This window comes from Rhopalosiphum padi, chromosome 2, assembly GCF_020882245.1.
Source record: "Rhopalosiphum padi isolate XX-2018 chromosome 2, ASM2088224v1, whole genome shotgun sequence".
NCBI lineage: Eukaryota > Metazoa > Arthropoda > Insecta > Hemiptera > Aphididae > Rhopalosiphum > Rhopalosiphum padi.
The window spans coordinates 90,646,522-90,669,703 of NC_083598.1; the positions used below are offsets into that span (position 1 = coordinate 90,646,522).

The following is a 23,182-nucleotide window of genomic DNA, read 5'->3' on the forward strand; positions in this document are numbered from 1 at the left end:
TTTGTTTATTATGTTATATACAATTATTGTAAAATATTTTTGGGTGAATAAAACGGGTAGATCAGCGTTTATTATTTAATGTAATTTATAATATTTATATTATTTTGTATTAAATAATTATTACTATAAGTGTAATTCAATAGGTTGACCTAATTTTGTTAATAATAACGCATGTACTCGTAGGTTAATAAAGGTGTGAATATTAAGTTATATGGTATAAATAGATTAAAATCAGAATAAATATTTTGAAAAATTAAATTTTATATATAAAATGACAGTATAAGACGTGATAGGAGTAGTAGTGAGTTTCAAATATTTGTATAAAACATATTCTTGAATTTAAAGTAAATAAATAACAGCGCTTGTGGAAAATCCTTATTTTTCGTAGAAATTGATGTAAATTATTGTATGTTTCAACAACAACCGTTAATTTAGTACACCTTTTTGTAAATATATATTAATTCAAAATAAATAATAAACTATAATGGCTAATATTTTATCCATACTTAAACTTTTAATTTAAAAAAAAAATTTTTATACCTACGTGTTTCAAGTTTCACATTTTCAAATTTTTTGCAAGAATAAAAATGCATCAAATAGTCAATTTTAAAATGTAATATAATAATTATAAGTTGACATGGTATCAATTTTTGATATATATATAGTTTTTATTTTTTTATAGAAATTTGAAGTTAACGTATTTAGGTTAGGTAATAAAAATAAACTATAAAAAACATAAACATATAGGTTATAGGTAGGTATGTTAAAATCGTTCAAATATATTTTTGAATTGTTGAATAACAACTAAATTAAATCATATTTTAAAACAAAACATTATTTAAAACAGTTGAAAAATACTTCAGTTTTCTGTGATTTAATGAATTCATTGGGGTAATGGGGTACCTTTCAACACTAAATTAATCGTAGGATTTGAAAAGCAAAACGTGATTTAAAATTAATTCTTTAATTCTGTCTTTCATTACCAACTTTAAAACTTAAAAGACGATACTTTAATTTAATAGATGGAATTTACTTTGAATCAATTAATTCAATTTTATAAATAAGTAATTATCCACATATTAATTTCTTAATATTTATATAAACTCTGAATTGTTTTCTGTTTATGGCATAACATCTGTATATAATGGGTCTTAAATAATAATAGTGATGATAATGATTGTTTTTTCAGTGTCATTTTATTTTAATTGCATACGTTTACTTAATTGCTCGTAGATATTTGCAACATATGTAAAAGCAATTAGATTCATCGTAATTTTAAATTTTAAATTATTTATGTTTAAGATCGACTCTAATATAGTGATGTATTAGAGTTGTTACATAATATGGATATTGGATATAATAATTAAATTAGTCAAAATTAATTAATTCACCATTCTCTAATCATTATATAAAAATATAAATTAAGTATTCAAATCAATTAATTGTTGTATTTATTTGATATGTACATAATATATACATTTACATTTAGTTCAAATAGTTTAAAGTTTATGTCACCAGAATTATCTACAATATTAAATGGTTTATATTTAATTAGATGCAAAAAATAATAATAATAATTCGATGTAACTGAACACAATGATATTATAATATTGAAATCTTTAATGAAATATTGGATATTTCTTATACTTTTTTTAATTATAATTTATTTATGTTGTAATAAGAGCATAAATTCTATATAATAAAATAAAGCTACTCCTAATAAATTTTAATAATTAATTCAAAGTACATGGTATTTTTTTGCTACTATATTTTAATATATGAAAAATAAATATAAAAAGAATAAATAGATACAGGTATTATAGGTACTTACATCAGGTTTTGAGTATACTTCGTCATAGAGTAAATTACTGTGATAGATTTATTAAATTTGAATTCAATAATAATAAATGAATAATAATTCTTAGCGAGAACTGTCTATTTGCTCATATTACATGATTCTCCACTCAATACATAAAAATGACGATAATATTATTATGGTACTTATTCTTCATAAAGTATCAATAATTATTAATAAAATTACTTGTGATGTTCCACTGGTGGAATCCCTGCGATGATGCCCGAGAGTTGGGTCACGGAAATTGTTAACATCTATTTAAAACATCATGTTTCTATAGACATAGATATTAGATAGATTAGATTACTATAGGGTACGCCTTAAATGTTTGGAATCATACAAATTATATAAAGATGACACAATGGATAATATATTAATACTTAAAATCTATAATCGGTAATTTATGAAAACCAACTTAAATTAATATATTTTAGTTGTATTGACTTATTAAGTGTGCTGACTCACATGAACTATGATAACCTAGAAAATAAATCATTGATTACTGTTGACAGTGACGCACGAATGCATGACCCGATGTTATCAAGTATCAACAATGTATCACAACATATATACACACATATATATATAATACACACATATATATATAATACACACATATATATATAATACATACAAAAGTCAAACTTGCCACGCAAAGTCTTTACGGGCACAGTTATGTAGACGATTACACGTACCGCATAAAGTTTTTACGGGTATAACGACGAACAAGTTATTTCGCGCAACGACATCGTAGGCATATGAATAGCGAATGAAACTTTTGTAGTAACTGCAGAAGTAAATATGCGCGTGTGTTTTAGTTCGGGATGACCGATTCGGGCCGAGTTCACATCAGGAGATGGCACGACGATTCGCGTACGTATTTCAGTGTCATATTTTACATTACGTAACAACTGGGAATTTCCTATTTTTGACTCCTGGGTATAAGCTACATCGAATTGTTTACAGGAAACTACATTCGGTGTTAAAGACTAAATTAAATTATCTGCTCCTAAACTCGACAAAATCAATAACGACAGTAAAAGATAAACACACCATCGTCACACTCTCGCTCTGCCTAGAATATAAAACTATAGATATCATAGTTGTCTATCCATTATTATTAACATAATAATATGGTTATTTTATAATAAAAGTCTTATAAATCATACAAGTTTAAAAATTGCATTATTAATTTTTAGTACGTTTCAATTACGTCTGTAGATATTGAACAAAGTTAATAAAAAAAAATATTATCAGACCGTCATTGTCACTTCCTGACTCCTGGTATTAACCTGTCTAAAATTATTATACAACGCAATAAGTGAGCGGGCGAGGAAAAAATAATATGTCATATCATAATGCTTATAATAAATTGTTTTAATTTACAGTCTTATTGATTAATAATAACACCACGAATCAAATACACACACACACACACCATGTCAAATTGTTATACATTTTTTTTAAATATGTTTATTTAAATCACATAATACTGTATATTAGCAACATATTATATTACAAAAGGCAATATATGTGTGTGATTGTGGTTTATAAACTCAATAAATACTCGAGTGATTTTAAAGATAATTTTAGATATTGTTCTTAGAGATACTAGAAAAGTTTAGAACAACGTCCAATTGATGGCACTGAACAAACTTTTTTATATACTTTTGTAGATTAACTACATACCATATATTATATATAATATATAATAATAATAACAAGAGCCGTAAATTGTTCATTTTCGTAGGTAAAAGTACACCTAAACCGATTAGCTCATGAAATTATTACACTTAAACCGAAATATACCAAACAAAGTATTCAATCCGCCGTAGGCGGATTGCTCACCACGGTCAGATTTGTTCACAGAATGAAGTAGACTGGATACCGACATGCGCGTAAAACTAAGAAACACTTAAATAATACGCCTAATTCCGCATTTTATAAATGTTCATTTTTCACAGGTGAAGCCTAGTAATATATTATAGCTAGTATATTTATAAAAATTATTTTGAAATTAAAATTTTTTACATGTTTTTGTATTTCGTATTGATTTTTTAATAATTTTTAAAGTGTTTGAGGAAAAACCATTTTTGACATTTGTATGTATGAGACTTGAATTATCAAACTTTATTCAAAATCCTATCCTAATTGCAAGCCATAATAACAGATTATGGTTTAAAATGTGTGACTTGACAGTACGGTCTTGTGATAATGCTTTAGAAATTCTCAACAACTAAATCATAAACTTTTATCGTGGCTAAACGGATGAAGAGGATTTGATGTCGATAACATGCCTTCCAGATTTACGGCTCATTAAATCCTACACAGACCCCAAATTGAGTTTGAGCTTATACGTGTATCAGGATTGAAGGGGAGTATACAAAAAGGTGTTTCTGCGAGTCAAGATGAGTATACGGCGTGCACATGTTGCGGCTATTGTGGGTCGTACACTCGTACAACATGTTGGGCTATTTAATGGGGACCTCGTCGGGTCGTTGTCAATGGTAACGGTGAAAAATGCATGACTCCGGTGAAAAGCGGACATATACATGTACAATACAGAACACAGTTAACTGGTATATCTGTATGAATCGTATTCAGTTTTATAAACAATGAACACTGGGTTTTAAACAAAAATATTTAATTTAATTGTGGGTTTAAGTTATTAAATTAAATTAGGTTATACGCTATTCATTGTAATGTTTTAAGAAAATTTTAAACAATTTTACAAATAGAAAACATATTTTGTGCATTTTATAAGCATACAACTTGTATTAGCTATAATCAGCTAATAATCAGCTATATATAATATAATTATGGTAATCTAAAAACAATATGCGTGAAATTATACTAACAGTTTTTTTTATATAAAACTAAAAATTAAAAATATAAATGTGCTTAACTATTAAACAACTAATATAAAATATATTCAATAAAAAAAATACTTTTTAATTTTTTTTAGCAGGGCACATATTATTATTTATCTAATAATAAAATATTGGTATGCTACGTTGCTACATGTTAAATTTATTTTACTTTTATTTAATATTAATGACAATTATTACAACTCGACAGTTATAAAGTTAAATATTAGAGTAAGAGAAATCTTCAGATTAATATAATAATACAATTAAGTTAATTTAAGTAAGATCTTAAAATATTAAGGATTAGTCGGTAGAAGTAAAAATAAAACTAAAGGAGTATCAGAAACTTAAAATCATCTAAGAAACAGAACAAAGAAATAACCTTTACTTTTTAAAAGTGTAATAAACACAACATTTTAGAGTTTACTAACAATTTAACAAATTTATTATTTTTAAAGTTTTTTGTTATTTGGTTTCAAAAACAACTGAGAATTGAAAAATTCTAAGATTTACTATCTGTGTCCAATTACAAATCTAAAAAGGATGTATATAAAGCTTTTGAAGTACATCACTATTTTAAAAGATTATTTCAGGGAATAGATCAATCCTTGTATCACCAAAAGTTTATTTATTCTCACTCAGCGTGTAAAAACAAATCTTTATTCTTTTTTTCTTTAGGTATAAATAATATAAGTTCTACAAAATAAATTAAAATACTTAAAATATTATAAAAACTAAATATAAAAACATTATTTTAAAAACATTTTAGCGTTACCGGTTACTAAAAATCATTAAAAAATATTTACCTACCCACATTAAAGCAAGATAAAAATAAAATATCTTTAGAAAGATTGATTACAAAAAATACTCAATCGTCAAATCAGCAAATTCTATTTAAATACATATACCTTCAGGCTATGAAATATAACACATCTTAAAAGTTATCTTGGTCTACAATCAGAAAATTACATTCCTCATTCACTCTACTCATATCATTAAAAAAGTATCAAATTTTACTTCTCGTCTCGTAATCATAGTTTAAATTCAATTCGATACATAACAAAAATGAATAAAATATGTAAGAAAGTAAGCATAAAATCATGGATATCTTTAACTTAAATTAATAACAACTAAAATCTCTCAATCCTTTTATCTCTTTAATGTAAATAATCAAGTTACATTTTATACAAACAATTTAAGTACCTAATATTCAAGTACAATATTTTTGTTTATTCATAATTTTTAATTGGATAAGAAAAATGTATTTTTTTTCATTAAACACTTCTTTTATACATATTTATATCAAGAATATTATTAAAGAAGTTATATTATATATGTTTGATTTCACCCCAGAAAGTACAAATACCGCAGTGTCATATAGAAACGTCAAAAAGAAAATTCAAAAAGCTGTCAATTAAGTAACTACTTTGGTAGGGTGTAGTGGATGTATAAGATTTTAATGATAAATTATTCTGAGCGGAAAAGGTCTGCATTTTTGGTAAACAAAATTAACAAACAATTATTACATTGTTTTTATTTCTATTCACTCAATATGTTTTATTGATTTTTATTTTTAATCAGTCTTATAGACTTTATAGGACGATTTAACCAAAATAAACTATACATTTTTGAAATTACATACTATACAGATGATTCTAGCAAAAGTAAACAATCAATATATCTCATTAAGTATTTCCATTTTTAGAAATACTACTTTTATATTTTATATCATTCTAAAACAATATTTAAAAAAAATATATATATATTTCTAATATTTTTTTTAAATTATTTATAATTGTTTAAGTTTTTTCACTTTTTTGAAAATAAAAAATGCACTTATATTTCATATTCTGAAGTAGAATATTTTTTAGAGATATTAAAAACGATTTTAAAAATAAATAACAAATGATTAGTTGATTAGTGTTATATGTATATAAAGTTTAAATGTTGGATTGAAATGTGGCAGGTTGCAAGAGTACGTTTAAAATGTTGATCAACTACTCATTTAAACTTTAAACACTTGTTATAACTAATTAAATACTCATATGAAATTCGATGCTTGTATAATTATTCCAAGAAAATTGTTTTATTTAAAATATGAAATTAAACATAAACTTATAATGTAATTTAAAACACTTAAAAAATTAAAATGTTACAACAGAGTATAAAAATTAATGTTTTTCATAAAAATTGTTTTATTATGAATATATTATCATCTAAATAATATTTAAGACAAATAAATAATTTTCGAGCAAATTGCCGTAAAAAAAAAAAAAAAACAGAATATTTATTTTAGCAACCAAGATTGTAATTAACAATTATTTTGTAACCCATAATAAGATTATTCAATGCGGACAAGGATAAGCAGCATTAAGTTATATTTATCAAAGTTATATAAGATAGTTACATTTAGTTGTAACTTGTAATGATTAAATATTTACATCATTTTCTAGTAATTTTAAAATTTAACTCGTTACCACTTGTGTTGTATATTTTTACTAATGATACATACAGCTTAAGTAAATATTTAAAATAGTTATTAAAACCGTCTTGTATTATAATAATACGATACATTTTATGTTTATATTATATTATATTGGCTAACTGTTAATAATTTCTATATTTTATAATCTTATAATTATTCATTTGTAACAACTATAACTTAAAAATTTTAATATAATAATATAATTTAGTTACGTAACTGTAACTTGTAACCAGTTACCTACTCTGTAAAATAAATGTAACTATGCATAACTATATATATATATATAGTTATAATTTCCTAATTATAATTAATAATTATTGGTTAGGTTAGGTTAGGTTAAGTCAAATTAAATAAATTATTACAATGCATAGAATATAGTTGAAACATAAAAATATTAAGTATCTAAAATGAATATTTTTTTTTATATATTTATATTATATTAATTATATCTTATCTGAATCCACGGATTATTCTCGCTCGTATCTCAAACCTTATTAAATATTAAAATTAAACCAAAACAGAAATACCTATATTTTTATAGATACTAGTACACTAGCACAAAATAAATGTGTACTTTTAATTAATGGTATAAGATTGCTATCGGATGTTTCCCTATTACATATCATAAATGAAGATCACGCAGAAAAGTAAACAATTTTGCTGTAACCTATCATTGGATTGCACCGGATATCCAACTACATATTATATAGGTAATAAAAGAAATACGCCTTAAAATTGCTTTATACATTTTTCATTACATATAATATATAAGTAAGTATTTTTATCATTATCGTTTTTATTTTAACCGTGTGCAGTATGTATACTATTACTAGTAGGTACAACACAAGAGTTATTCGGAGCACGTAAGACGCGTACCATACTCATTCTCGTAGAAAACTAATGCAGCCAGAGAAGCTGTATTCATATAACGCAATCCATGAAAACAATTTAATCTAACATGGAGATGGAGAGTCTTGAATGAAAAATCTAAAGGAAAAAATTGAATATACGTCATGAATAGGATTAAAGACTTAAGGTAATTACATCATAATATTCATATTAGGAGATAGATCACAGATTATTTGGATCTAAAAAATTATTTTTTAAATTTAGCTACGTTAACGTACATTTAAGATATTTTTCCTTTTGCTCATATTATTTATGGATAAATTATTAAATATAAAACACTTGAAACTCTCATTGACATACTTAAATAATAATAAAGCGAATTTTAAATATATATAGTTTTGTTTTGACCGTGACAATATTATTTTTTAAATTTTTTTAATTACATTTTAACATATTTTAAAAAATATTTCTTTTTTGTGGCAATCGCTTTTTAGAGAAAATAAAATCTTTAGTTCATACCCGAATAATAACATTTTTTCACCTCAGTAGGCCATTAATTATAAACGATGATGTTTTATTGTTTTGTTCGTGTGATCCTAATGGAAGGTTTGGAAAATTGTTTTTAAATATTAATATATCTGTGGTGTATGTTCAATAAATTACATTTTTTGAGCCGTATAATATAACTATATCTTTTAAAATTTGTAATATTAAAAAACCCAACCCCAACCTAGAATACATTCGTATTCAAAATTCTATCCAAAATTGAAAGTTTCATGGTTGATTTAAACGGTCTCACCAGAACAAATTTGATTCAAATACATAATAGTTTCTACATCAAAAATACATTTTATAAACAAATTGTTATTAAAAAATTTAAAACTGATGTCATTTACGAATTTTTATTTTAAATTAGTTGTACGCCACTTTATAGATAAGATTTTATTTCATTAAGACGACCAAAAAAAAAACTTACATAGGTACACTAAAATAGTTAACACTTTTGATTCTAAAAATTGTAATAATTGGTTATGTAGTATATATGTATATATTTTTTTGTTTCCTGCCGAATATTTTCCAAGTTACAAAAACATACTTCCTGTTTATCGTTCAATGTTTTTATTTTAATTTCGCTATGGTAAATACATCAAATACAAATTAAATTTATATAAAATAAAAGGCATGTTAACAATATACATTTTTTTTTTTAATGCTGTATATACGTGATTAACTTTTATGTGATTGTTTGGTATTTGGTAGTAATAAAAGCGATTTACAATGAGTAACCCTGAAATATATTTTAAATATTGTAAACTATGATAAAACCAATATTTTAGTAACCACAAGTAACTTTTCTAAAAGCAAAAACATAAAATCCGGCCTAATGCATTTTAAAGTACCAGAGTAATTAAATTATGTTACAAGTACTTACCTATTATATAACTATTTGAAATATAAGGAAATCTCGGAATTTCTGATCAATTAGTTTTAAAACTTTTGATAGTTTTATAGTTACCTATATGTCAAAAGTGTATATATTAAGTTAGTGATAAAGCACTTGGTAATTAAAACCTAATAATAATTTTTAGTTTTTTTAATTAATGTTTTTTGAGTATTATTTGAGATGCATAAACTCTATAATAAACCTTTTGTTCAAAGTTTATAATTGGTAGTAAATAATATGGATCCATAGCTTTAATAAAGATGTGGTTTTATTAACTTTTAATACTTCCACATACCTATACTAAACAAGAGGCTTCAAAGTTCAAATACAATTTTCAGACCTTTTATCAACACATAGGAAACTAATACATCGTGAATGAATGTTTTATACTTTTATCACATTTTACATAATCGTGAATAATATTTACATTAAAATATAAAACCCTATTTCAAGGAAAATGAGCAAGTTTTCAATCATAATTGAATTTATTTTCTAGAGCTCTCCCTAATCTGATATATTATATAAAATGATAAACCATAATAATGTATTTTAAAACATTTTTAATGAAAATTCCAAGGAGCCTAAACAATTTTTTATAACCTTTACAGTGTTCAAAAAGCGTATAAGTGCTTATCGTTAGATTAAAAGCAACTGAGTACGAATAGCGTGAGAATAATTTGCAATGAGAATTGAAGTTTGCTATTAAAAAACTACTGACACGCTATGCATTACACTAAATGTAATTACAAAATGTTTAGACTTTGAGCACAGTTAAATTAATATTGGTATAAAATAATAAACAATTATATTTGTTTTGTATAAGATTAATATAAAAAATATTGGGGTTGTTATTCTGCTGTATAATTAATTTCAAGTGTAAATCGTCATTGAGAAAGTTAAGTTAGTAATAATATATCTGTTATAATATTTTAAAAATCAAGAATATAAAGATGCAATAAAAAATTAATAAAAAACACACATCATTGTAAAACCAATACATTCACTGATCCGTTCAGAATCTAAAATATCAAAACTTACGGATAGGAATATTACACAATAATATATTATTATAGTACAATTTTAATAACTGTAAATAAATACAAATTATTTTATGTTAGTAAAATAAGAATAATTTGAAAGATAATTTATTTAGAAAAAAATAGAAAATTTATTTTTAACTATGAAATAAAATAGGTAAAGAGATTTAAAATTTAAATGTATAACATTTAATATTTTAAGATTAACACATTTTGAACCAATTATACTAATTAACCATTATTTTATATTAAATGTTTTTATATGGATTAACACAAATTTTGTAAAATTTCGGGACACTCAGAAGTCCAAGATTTCCATGTATTTTCTAGTTAACAATTCCTTGGGTTGATATAATACCAGGAACATAACATAATACATACTTACAGTATTTATACAACTTAAGAATTTTCAATTAATATTTATCACATTGTAAAAAATATAAAGTACAAAAATATTTACCAATTCTCACTTAAAAACATAAAAAATTAATATATTTTATAAGAGTTTCTAGTAATCATGACATTTATTTATTAAATATTATTATACATATAAATTATTAAATTTAATCATTTGATTGTGTGGATATTTCAAACATAGAATATCAAGTGATTTAATTTTACTTATTTATTTAATAGGTACCTATTTCATAATACTATAAGTGGTTATTAGTTTAAAATATTTAAATGTATACAAAGTATGAGTTATAAATCTAATCTAATTAAATCTGCAATTGTTATTTAGAAATGCTTGCCTTGATGGATATTTAAAATGAATATATTAATAATATTTACAACGAAAACCAGCATTATATATACTTATGAAATGTGAATTCCTTTATTCTAATTGAATTATTATCTTTACAGCATTGTTTAATATTCGTTTGGTTAAAGCTACGGTTAAGAAATACAAATCACCAGTTGAACGCTTCAGAAAATATCTACCTAGTTAACTACATAATCAATTTTCTGTATCATAACTCTTAAGATATATTATAGTTAGAAATAAATGCTGGATTTAGTGTTGGTAAAATGTAATTGTTTTATCACATTTATTATTTTAAATTAATAAAAAATCAAATGCAATGAATACAAAACCTAACCTAACCTATTATGATTATACACCACAATTACATAACACAATGAGGCTAATATTAGTTATTACTCTTTTGACTTTTTCAACTCGTTATTTTCTATTGTGTATACTGCGCACAATATTGCTACATACTATAGTTTATATCACCACATCGAGTATAAAGTAAATGTATATCAAACATACGAACGAATATATTGTAAAAAAATACGTATAAAAAAAAATATGTTTGTGTTTATATTGATGTTTTTACATAAATTAAAATTTATTTTTTGGTAAATTCTTCATCTTCGATCGACCATAAAGTGCTATAACTATGACTAAAACATCAAACTTTCTATCTCCCACAGGTACTTAATTTGTGTGATAAGATCCAACAAGCCTTTACAAGCCAGACTCGTAATTTTCGGGAAAACTTCTGTCAGGATATTTTCACGTCACATACACATCATGGGAACATATAAGTATGTTAGCCCTTAATAACCATAAAGTTAGAGAAATTCATCAGTACACTCAGTTAAGGAATACCACGTGAGTAATTGAGTGGAGGGCCTCTCGATATGTTAATATCCCTTTGTATTTCCCCTTAATGAATGTTTGTATAATATAATATATGTAAATTTATACCAATTATTGAATAAATATTTTTCACAATATACTAGGGTAGGTACATATTAAAAATTAAACGGATCGTCAAAGCGGACAATTCGATATATTATATAGTCCCTATTTTTTATTTAAACCAGACACAAAATCTGTAGTCTGAAATCTAAAGGGTGTAGTACTAATTATTTTAAGAATTTAAGAAACTAGTACTTGTAAATATGTATACACAATTACATAAATATAAGGTATAATACATTTCAACTAATTATCTTAGAAGAGCAATTTAATGTGAATCAAGTCCATGCAAGAAAAATAGTGAAAGACAACTATTGAATCAATTAATTTTTAAATCAAATATTCTACATAAAATAAAGTATTTGTTAAAGTTTTTGTAATTGACTAGTGAAGTTTCTAAGTATTAGAAAATAATAATAAAGCTTAGATATTAAAAGAAATTTTAAAGTAATTAGTAGTGTGTGTTTTAGTATTTATCTATATACCAACCATTATTGTTATTGTATAATGTTAAAGAAGTATACGCGTATTAATGTAAAGCAGTATTACGAGTGATATATATGCAGATACAGGGCTAACCTTTATAGGGCGCTAGACATAGGGTATTTAAATATTAAATTACTCAACGAAATAAAAATATTTTTGTAAAGATAGATGTGCTAATTATTATTGTTATAACACATAATTATTAGTATATTTATTTATCACAGTTAATAGAAAATAATAGTAAGCAATGTAAAATTAATATATTATTCACTCTAATTTTCAATTTTAAAACATATCTATTAAAACAGTAAAGTTTTTATAAAAGATATACTAAGTATTAAATACACTTATAGGAAAACCGAAAAACGTAGAAAAATATAACAAATCTATCCTTTCTAAAGGTACTTTTCAATATTCACTTGTTTTCATAGGAAAACTACAACCTATTTAAGTTAAACTGAGTAACAATAAGGAAAAATACAGATTATGATTATTAAGCACTCGTCTTTCTTACCACTTAACCACAATAGAGTATTCATTATTAACAATTATTAATTTTAATATACCTTTTATATGGTTATTTTATAATTTATAAACAACAACAAATAACTATATTTAAAAAATTATCTTAATCTTATCATTGTTTATAATTAACCTAAATTACAATGATTGGCGATGAGTTTCAAAATTGAAATGCTCATTTAATTAAAAAAAAAAAATTATAGATAATTGAAATATGTCATTGAATATTAAATATTATAATGTGATTACTTGTACTCGGTCCACTTATTTTTGAAAATATTGAAATGTTAAAAAAAAAATTATATCTAATAAACATAATTTATTTAAATTAAATTATTTATAAAATATAATTCCTCAATACAGTTATTGATTCAAAATAAAATAAATATTTATTCCTGAATCCTGATCCTTTTAAGATCTAGAATTGCAATTCAGCCGGGAGATAAAACCAATTTTCCATTACATTGTTTCAGTATATATAAAATACCATACTGCGTATCAAATATTTGAGAATCTTGTACATATAAGTTAATACTTATATACTTATATAAAATACTTAAATATATTACATTTCACTCTTTAAAGAATGGTGCCGGTTAGTAATAAATTGTGACTTCTTTATTTTTATTTTATTTTGACCTCTCAAGAAAATAATTTAAATTTTTTACACATAGAGATTAGCAAGCGCTACCAGTCTGCTACCTCGATTGGATAGTAAATATACTAATATATTATTGATATTAACATAGTTGTATTTTCTAAGTCATTTACGATGTGTTTCCAGCATATTAAAATACGTATTGTACTCCAGTACTTGATAAATACGTTTATCATTTCCATTTTACAATAATCTAAAACCAATGCAATTCTTATCTCGAATCTCTTTAGCATGTTTATCAATAAATATTTATTTTTATTCGTATCAGATTTTAACGCGTAGCAACAGACGATGTCAACAAAATAAATATTTTGTAGTGATTAAAAGTCATCGATATTTAAAGCTATATACTAAGTTAGTTGAATATATATATATATATATATATATGTCTTAACAACAGTTACCATCGTTCAAATAATTTAAGTCGCGGATAAATAGAGCACGAATTTATAAGCATCACTAAACGTACCACAATATGCCATAAAATATACAGTAAAATAATTATTAAAATATGCAAAATAATAATTATTTTTAAATCTATACAATTAAATAACTGTTAGTTTATTAATGTTAAGAAAAATGTTTTTATTATTAAAAAAATATATTATTAGAATTTTCTGTTTGGTGAAATATTATTTTACACACACATTAAATTTTAAATTACAGTATAAAAGTAAATATAATTTAATTTAGCTTCAAAATGCAAAAAATATTAAATTTGATAGATAAAAATATACAAATAATTGTTGTCATTATCTTGAAACTATTACAATTTGTAATAAATTATTACTGAAAAAAATTATGAAATACAAAAACAAAAAATTCATGGTTTACTAATATGGATTGATTATTATTAAAAAAATTAGTTTTTATTGCATGAAATTTTATTTTAAAATAATTTAAATCTTTTTAAGTAGTACCCTAATGTTATAGTTATATACAGTTATTTTCGTATTGAACAGTTTTCTTATTTTTAAATACCATCATATATAATAATACAATTTAAATACAACCAAAATTTCTTAAGAAAACATCATATCCGTATGTGTTGTCTCTGTCTAACTAACGTAAATCATGACAAATTTACGTTCAGTAGAACACTTTTTGTGATGTTAGCTTACATATTAGAGTAAATTTAACTATTATCAAACTTAAAATTAAGAATATTATCTGGAAAATTACATATGTTTTTATTGATATTACCATTTTAAAACGAGTTATGATCAATTTAAAGTTGTAATATTTTACATAGCTATAACTCACTTTAATATTAAAGCTAACATCCTAGCTAAAATTAATTCTATTGAACAAATCTATTTCTATTTATTCTATTTGTTATAATGTAATTTAGTAAGACAGAGACAACATATGCGAGTATGGCTATCTCTTAACTAATAATGTATTAAGATATGTTTGAATTATAGCAGGCTTATAGCTGTATAAGATATTAACAAAAATTGGTTATTAACTTATGCATTTGGTAAACATGGAAAATATATACATAATTTAACTTTGTATCTACAAAAATTAAATTTAAAAAAAAATTATTTCTACTTATATTAGATCTTATATATTTAGCAATACTTATTTCAGATACACAGAGTGATTCACCAAGCCCCATTATTATTATTTTTCTAATAATTAATTATTCTTATTCAGATCTATGGAATTTTTAAATCCTAAAAGTATATATCTTCAAATTAATGAAATTTTTTATGCTACTTAAAAAGTGCTCTATGAAGAAACAATCTTCAGTTTTAAAATGGAAACCCTGTTTTTTTATTGTGAATTATTTAGTGGATAATTTGTTTGAATATTTTGATGAATCTAATTCAAGATTCAAACGAGTAGTTTCTCAATTATTAAAATGTTTAAAAGTCCTTAAAAAAGGTTTTACAAAGCTATAAATCATTTTAATAATATTAGATCTAGTATATATTATACTAATTTAGAATTTTAATTTTGAACAAAAACCCAAATACTTATTTCGAAGATTAAAATAAAATAGACAAATGATTAATTAAATGTTTATTTTATTTTATTTATTTCTCTAATACCATAAAATAAATTATTTAAAATGCCAGAAAATGCAATTATTTACTAAATTACATTTGTTACAGTCTGTTTTTACTTGAACGTATTATAAGATTAATTTAACATTTTGAGATGAAAAAATAATTTAAAATATTTACCACAAAATCTGTGTATCCATGAAACTATATACTGTGTATCTATAACGTATATTAGTTTATCATATTAATTATAAATTAATATACATACTAGATAATTATATTGATTGAAACCAAGAAATAGTTTTTTTATTAAATATTATGATTTATCTATATTGTTAATTATTTAATATTTATCATCCAATTTTTAGATATTTCTTCAATACATTATACATTGTATAGCGAGTGACACGTGACAACATATATATTTTATCTCAAAATAGGTTTAAAAGGATTCAAGTAATTACAACAAAAGTGTTATGACGTGTAGAATATGACGGATAAACATTAAGCCTGACAAATACCTATCCCAGGGCATTCATTTGTTAGATTTAAAAGAAATAAACATAATATATTATTATTTTTTATAATCATGTTTAGTAAAAGCTTAGATATAACTCGCATATATGTATACTAATAAATAATAATATTATCATTTATAAAATTATTATAAAGGTAATGTGTATCTTACATTGAGATTGGATATAGGTACCTTTGCAACTATTTTATGCAGCTAAGTTATACAATAATAACATGCATTATGTACCTGTTATTCAAAAATAATAAAAATAGAAACAATTTCTACACAAAAAATAAAATGTATGTACACAAAATAATAATAATATTATAACTATATTTTGATTTAAGCAAATTCAAAACTTATAAATATATACTCGTTTATCTTCAAATTTAACTATATATTTGATTTTTTACGATATATTTAATATTATTCATCATTAAGCATTTAAAAAACTAAAAAAAATAAAAAAAATGAAAGTTTAAACCTTCGTATTATGGTACTTTATTAGTTACAAATATAAGGTATATTTTGTTATAAATTTATTATAAATTAGTATGATAAAATAATATATTTACATCATATTTATATATATATGTGTGTGTGTTTGTGTGTGTGTGTGTGTGTGTGTGTGTGTAAAACAACAATAAATATCGATGATTAATATAAGAGTTATAAAATTATTATACATATTCAATCAACAGAACTAATAATATCATTTTCGTTCATAAAACGGTGGGTCATACAGACGCATTTTTATGCAACTTGGTATATTCAAACAATAATTTAGGTTTAGGAGTATAGGATTTTTTTGGCCTTGGCCGCTCGTTTAGATATTATAGCCATCGCAACAAGTAACAACTATTATCAGACAGCCAATTACATCGGCAGGAATTACTGAACCATAACTTCCTCGAAGCCGGATCCCAGAATTAAACTCATAACTCGATAATGAGTATATTCAACACTTCCACAGCGTAGGAAGCAAAATATGATGAAGAATTACTATATACAACTAGGAAAACAAATATTTAGACTGGTAAAAATAAATCAATAATATTTGGTAATAAAAGATATAAGGCAGAACATTTTTTTTAACGATAAAACTTAGTAGGTAAGCGGAGCTATCGAAATTTTTCATCTCTGAGGCATTATAAAATAATAATATGTCTTGACAATTATTTCGTTTTGAATATAAACTATTTTTATATAAATGTATGGATTTATTATTAGTTTTTTTATGTACCCGTGTTATTAAATAAAACAAATTTTGCTTTTATGAATATGGGTAAAAAAAAATTGTCAGTACTCCGAACAATGTAAAATTTGACAAGTATAATACTAAGTATATACACATAATATAATATTCGATCGATGTATATTTTATGAATATGGTTGAATTCGAACTCGGCCCATAAAATATTGTTGACAACTATGCAATATTACTCGTACATTTTATGTTTTATTATTACATCGGTTAATATAAAAATATAACTACAATAATTTAATTTTTTAAATCGACAAAAACATAATAATAATTTATAGGTACGCGGTATTTCATAGAGATATGACAATTTTATATTACATTTAAATGTGTCGGATCATTGTAATACACTCTGTATAGATGATTGAAATATTATAATGTATTAAAATTGTATTTACTGACAAATCATATTGTTATACAATACATTAATACTGTTATTTAATTGCATATTAATATTAAAGATTAGGTTTAGGTAATATTGGATACTATTCACGACTATACGTCTTGTAGAATATTATAAGATTTCTATCATTAACTGTTATACATATTTTTATTTTATTCAAAATTAAGACTTTATGAAAATATAAATCTAATATTTTTAACCTAATCTCATACTAGAAACATTTCATATTTCATATCGTTTTATTTATATTTTAAAGAACACTAAACTGATTATACTATTATACAAACAGTACTATGTTTAAGTACACAACATTTATACAATTTTAATTTATCATTCATAATATTTTAAAAATATAATTTAAAAAATCTAAATAAATAATTTAAAACGCAGTATGATTAATCTTGATTTTGTAGATCTACCATGCGAATATGCGATAGACACTTATAATTACATGTATTTTTATATAAATCGTAAATGTATCATATTAAATTGTTAAATAATGAATACTATTCATAATTTATGTTACTATAATAATAAATAAAATTATAGTTACTTATATTTTGTTAACAAACTCAAAAATTCGTTTAATATTTAAACTCATTAAAGTTACTTATTTAATATGTAAATAAATTATATGTTTAATATATGTTAATATGTAGGTATTTAAAATCGTTAATTTCTCAAGTATGAATGTTATACTATACTTACCTATATTTTAGAAGTATGTGAATATATATATATGTATATAATAATTTTAAATTAAAAATAATATAAGTATAGTTTCATAATTTATAACTATAAACATTAGTTTATTCATAATTAAGTCATCATTGTTAGGCCTTGGATTTTAAATCATTTAACTAATTTTTAAATAAAATATTATATTAAACAAACCATAATAACATAATATGCCAAAGTCGTGTATTAGCTCTCAAATTTAAATTACTCAAATACACAAATATCTGCTCTTGGTTCCGACACTATTCCTAGTAATCCTTTTCACAGGCTGAAGATAAAATAGTGTAGAGACTGAAATCTTCCTCGAATTTCAATCATCCTAAATATTATAATCAACCTTAGTATTCCTGATCAAATCTGCTTATAAAGTGTCACCATTGGGTAACTGTTTTTTTTTTCATGTCCAAGTCATAATGTATACCACAATAATTAATAATTAATTACAAATTATTGGTTTTGTAAATAAAATTAAAAAATATATATATAATATTACATAACTTTAAAATATTGACAATAGATACCCGCATAAGGAATTATTTCAAAAAAATTAAGTAAATAACATATTTTATTTTAAATGAATGTTTACTCTTTACTCTGTTTTAATAAACAAGTTTACATTAATAGTAGGTATATATTAAACATGTACTACTTCCTCGTAATATTTTTATATATTATTGCTACACATAAAACTTTTATTATACCTATATCTACCTATTTGTTTCCCAAGATAGTAATAGCTAATAGGCATATACATATAACATTATTAATATAATAATAAATAAATATAAATACTATGGTAAAATTATACAAATACCGGTAAAATCTAGGGTATACAAATAATAGTTTAGTCAAACCTCGAATGATTTTTTACGATATTTGGTAAATCTTAGGATAAACAACCAGTATGTGTAAAAGTCCGAAATTTTTTACCAATTATGTAATATTAATAATTTAAACCTTGTTTATCAGTCAAAAACTACTGCTTGACAAATACCAATTTTATTGTCTGGAATAATTACCGATTCTCAAAATTTGGTTATTATAAAATATGTACTAAATATAGGTAATACTAAATTATTCAATCAATCGTTTTTTTTTTTTATATGCCAACTTTAAATAAATTGTAAATAATAGTTATTATTAATATCACATAATTGGTAAAAAATTTCGGACTTTTGCCAACGTTGGTTGTTTATCATAAATTCATAAATAATATTTACTAAATCTCGTTTGTAAAAGTCTGAACTGCATAAATCATTCGATGTCCCACCAAACTATTTTGTATATCCTAGGTTTTATCGATATAGGTACCGGTAAATCCTCTTTACTGTATTCGTACTTTTAGCGTAACATACATTTTATAACTTATATATATTTTTTCCTGTGTACATACTACATATCTATATTATATAATATTCCACATTTATTTATTTCGACGTATCATCAAACCGTATTTTATATATTTATAATAAGTACCCTTAAAGCTTAAAACTATAAACATTTCGACGTAAGAGAACACCACACCCCGGGCATGTGTTGTTCCTGCCTTACATAAATACAACAAATTTACGTTCGGTATAACAAATCATGTTTTGTATTAGCTTTAATATTAGATTTAATTTTCATATTATTATTATCAAAGTTGTAGGTTAAAACATTATTAATGAAGTAACGTTGATTTTTTTCACTATATAAATTTTAAGCTAGATATAAGCATTTTAAATTTGTAATATTTTACATTATACACATACTTTACTTAAAAATTAAAATATCGAAAAAGTCAACGCTACGATATTGAAATAATGTTAGGTTAGGTTAAAGGTAGTTTTGGTAACAATTTAATTTTGTTATGCTTTGTGAGGTCAAAAGTAAAAAATTCTTTAATTTAAAAAAAAAATCAATAAAAATAAAAATGCTAAAAAGGAAATTTTTACGTAAGCCAGTTTGAAACAAAATTGATTTTTTCAGTAATTAAAAAATTAATTACTGTTGAGACTACATTTTTTTATAAAATATTCATATTAGTTTTTACTACAGACAATGTGATATAATTTTCAAAATATTTTGGCTCTCTGTATGTTATTTTTAGATATTTTAAATATATATTAAATTTTATCATTTTTATCTCTAATGTATGAAAAATATATATACTTAAATTCTTAAATTCTTAATTTATCTAAATTTATCGTACAACAATCTAAAAATACATAGCAACAATTTTTTTCCAAATATCTTAATTTCAATTTTTGACTAAATCTATCACTGTTTACGATTTTTACCCATTACAAGTACTTAATTCATATTATTTCCAATAGAACACTAAAATATGCATACAAAAAATATTATTATAAATGTTCAAAAAATTTTAATTAATTGAATATTTGTATTAATATTTTAAACTTTGAAACTAAAATTACGTACTCTTTTAACACACTTCAATATAAATAATAATATAATAAGCACGCAAAACGTGCATAATTTTACATGACTAAAGCTTTATTTATAAGTATAAAAGTGAATTTTAAGTAGTTACAAATACTTACTGTTTAATAATTTCATAAACATTTACAAAATATTTCTTTTTAAAAATACAATTTTAAAAAACAATAAATAAAAAAATAATAGAAGTATCATATTATCTAACAGTTATAGAATTATTTTTTTTATAACTAACACTACGCGTTGAACTTTATGATAAAAACAATGAAGTGGTAAAGGTATACTTTATGAAATGTATGATGCATTATAAATTCGCTTATCTAAACATTAAAGATATACATAGAATATGAAAATATTTTTAAAAAATTTATATGCACTTATCACCATAAGATATTTAAAAAAAAATTAGAGTTATTAATACTGTCAAGTTTTTAAAAAATATTTCTTTGGAAAATTGTGTTTTCGAGTATTCGCTATTAAAGTACTAAAATAATCACCCTGTATTTTATGTAAATTCGATTAATAAAGTTTTTTGTAAAAATGAAAATACATATAAATATTAGTCAGGCTCATATTTACCCACAGGTGTGTTGGTCGTTATGAGTAAAACAAGTACTACAATATTGATCTGTTCACAGTTTGCCATGCCAACAATCCCAGGATAATAAAGGACCAAGTCATAAAATTCGATACAGAAGTATGTGGACTTTTTCCTATACAAGTATTTATAAGATACTAAAAAAAAACAACACATGTATGCATATTGTTAACAATAAATAAGTTATCAGAGGTTCAACTGGACATTTAATAATTTACCAACAAATAGCGCATTACTAATTCATTTGTTTTACGTAAAGTAAACAAGTATAAAATAGCCAACAAAATTAAATATACAAGCATTCAATAGAAGAAATATTTTAAATATTTAAAAATGTATCTATTTGTAATAATTTTTCAAGGGTGAATATTGATGATAAAATATTAAAGTGCATATTAAGTATATAAATATTATAAGCTGAACTTAATTTATTTTTATTTACTTAACTCGTAGTATTATAAAAATCTACTCTATTTGTGTATCAATTTTATTATATTATAATTCTTTTTTTAATTAGATAGTTGAACAATATTTTTTGGGTATTTCTCAAAATAATAATAAATTGTTGTTGTGTGCACTATAAATTATAATTTACTTTTATCATCTGTTAAAATGTTTTTGTTGAATAATTGTAAAAATCTTTAATTTGAGATTTGTTTAAGATAGAACGACATCTTCAGCTCATAAAATAGTTTAATATGTTTTGAAATTCTTATATTTTTAACGTTTTTGTAATTTTAAAAATCCAAATAATTTTTATCAATTCGTGAAGAATCGATTTCGTGCCAGTGATTTTTTTTTACCCGGAAACACATTATAAAGATAATCGAATGTCAGCTTTTTTTAGCGGAAATGGATACGCCCAATTACGAGTATAATAATAGCTTACATATCAGGTTGTTTAACGGAAGACATTTATTAACCTGGTAGACACTAAATTTAGTGCACGGATGTTAACACCTTAACCCTCATTAAATGCGTATAAGTTATAATTCGATGTACCTAATACTACATGTCCAGTAAAAATTCTTATGTGTATAAGTAAATGTCTAAATAAATGATTAACTATTTGAATCACAATATTTATGTAATAGAGACATAATATTATGTACCTATAATTTATTTTTTTTGTTAAAAACCTTCTCAGAACCATTTCACACCCAATCCTCCATCCAGTCTAATCTCCTTCCCTATCTATAGGCTGTTTCTTCCCAAATGGTGCCTCGCCACCTAATGATTCCATATCCTTTTATACTAAGTCTTCTCATCTTGTTTTGGGTCAACCAAGAGGTCTTTTCTC

The 23,182-nt window shown here is 23.2% G+C and overlaps 1 protein-coding gene and 1 long non-coding RNA gene across 2 annotated transcripts in view; one reads left to right on the forward strand and one right to left on the reverse strand.

Moving 5' to 3' along the window:
* The window catches only part of LOC132920315 (rap guanine nucleotide exchange factor 4), a 197,338-nt gene that overhangs the window by 167,133 nt on the left and 7,023 nt on the right, over positions 1-23,182 (reverse strand). The window lies entirely within an intron of this gene.
* On the forward strand, positions 2,534-3,035 carry LOC132923043 (uncharacterized). Its single transcript, XR_009661084.1, has 2 exons — positions 2,534-2,728; positions 2,822-3,035. It is a non-coding gene; the product is annotated as an uncharacterized LOC132923043 (long non-coding RNA).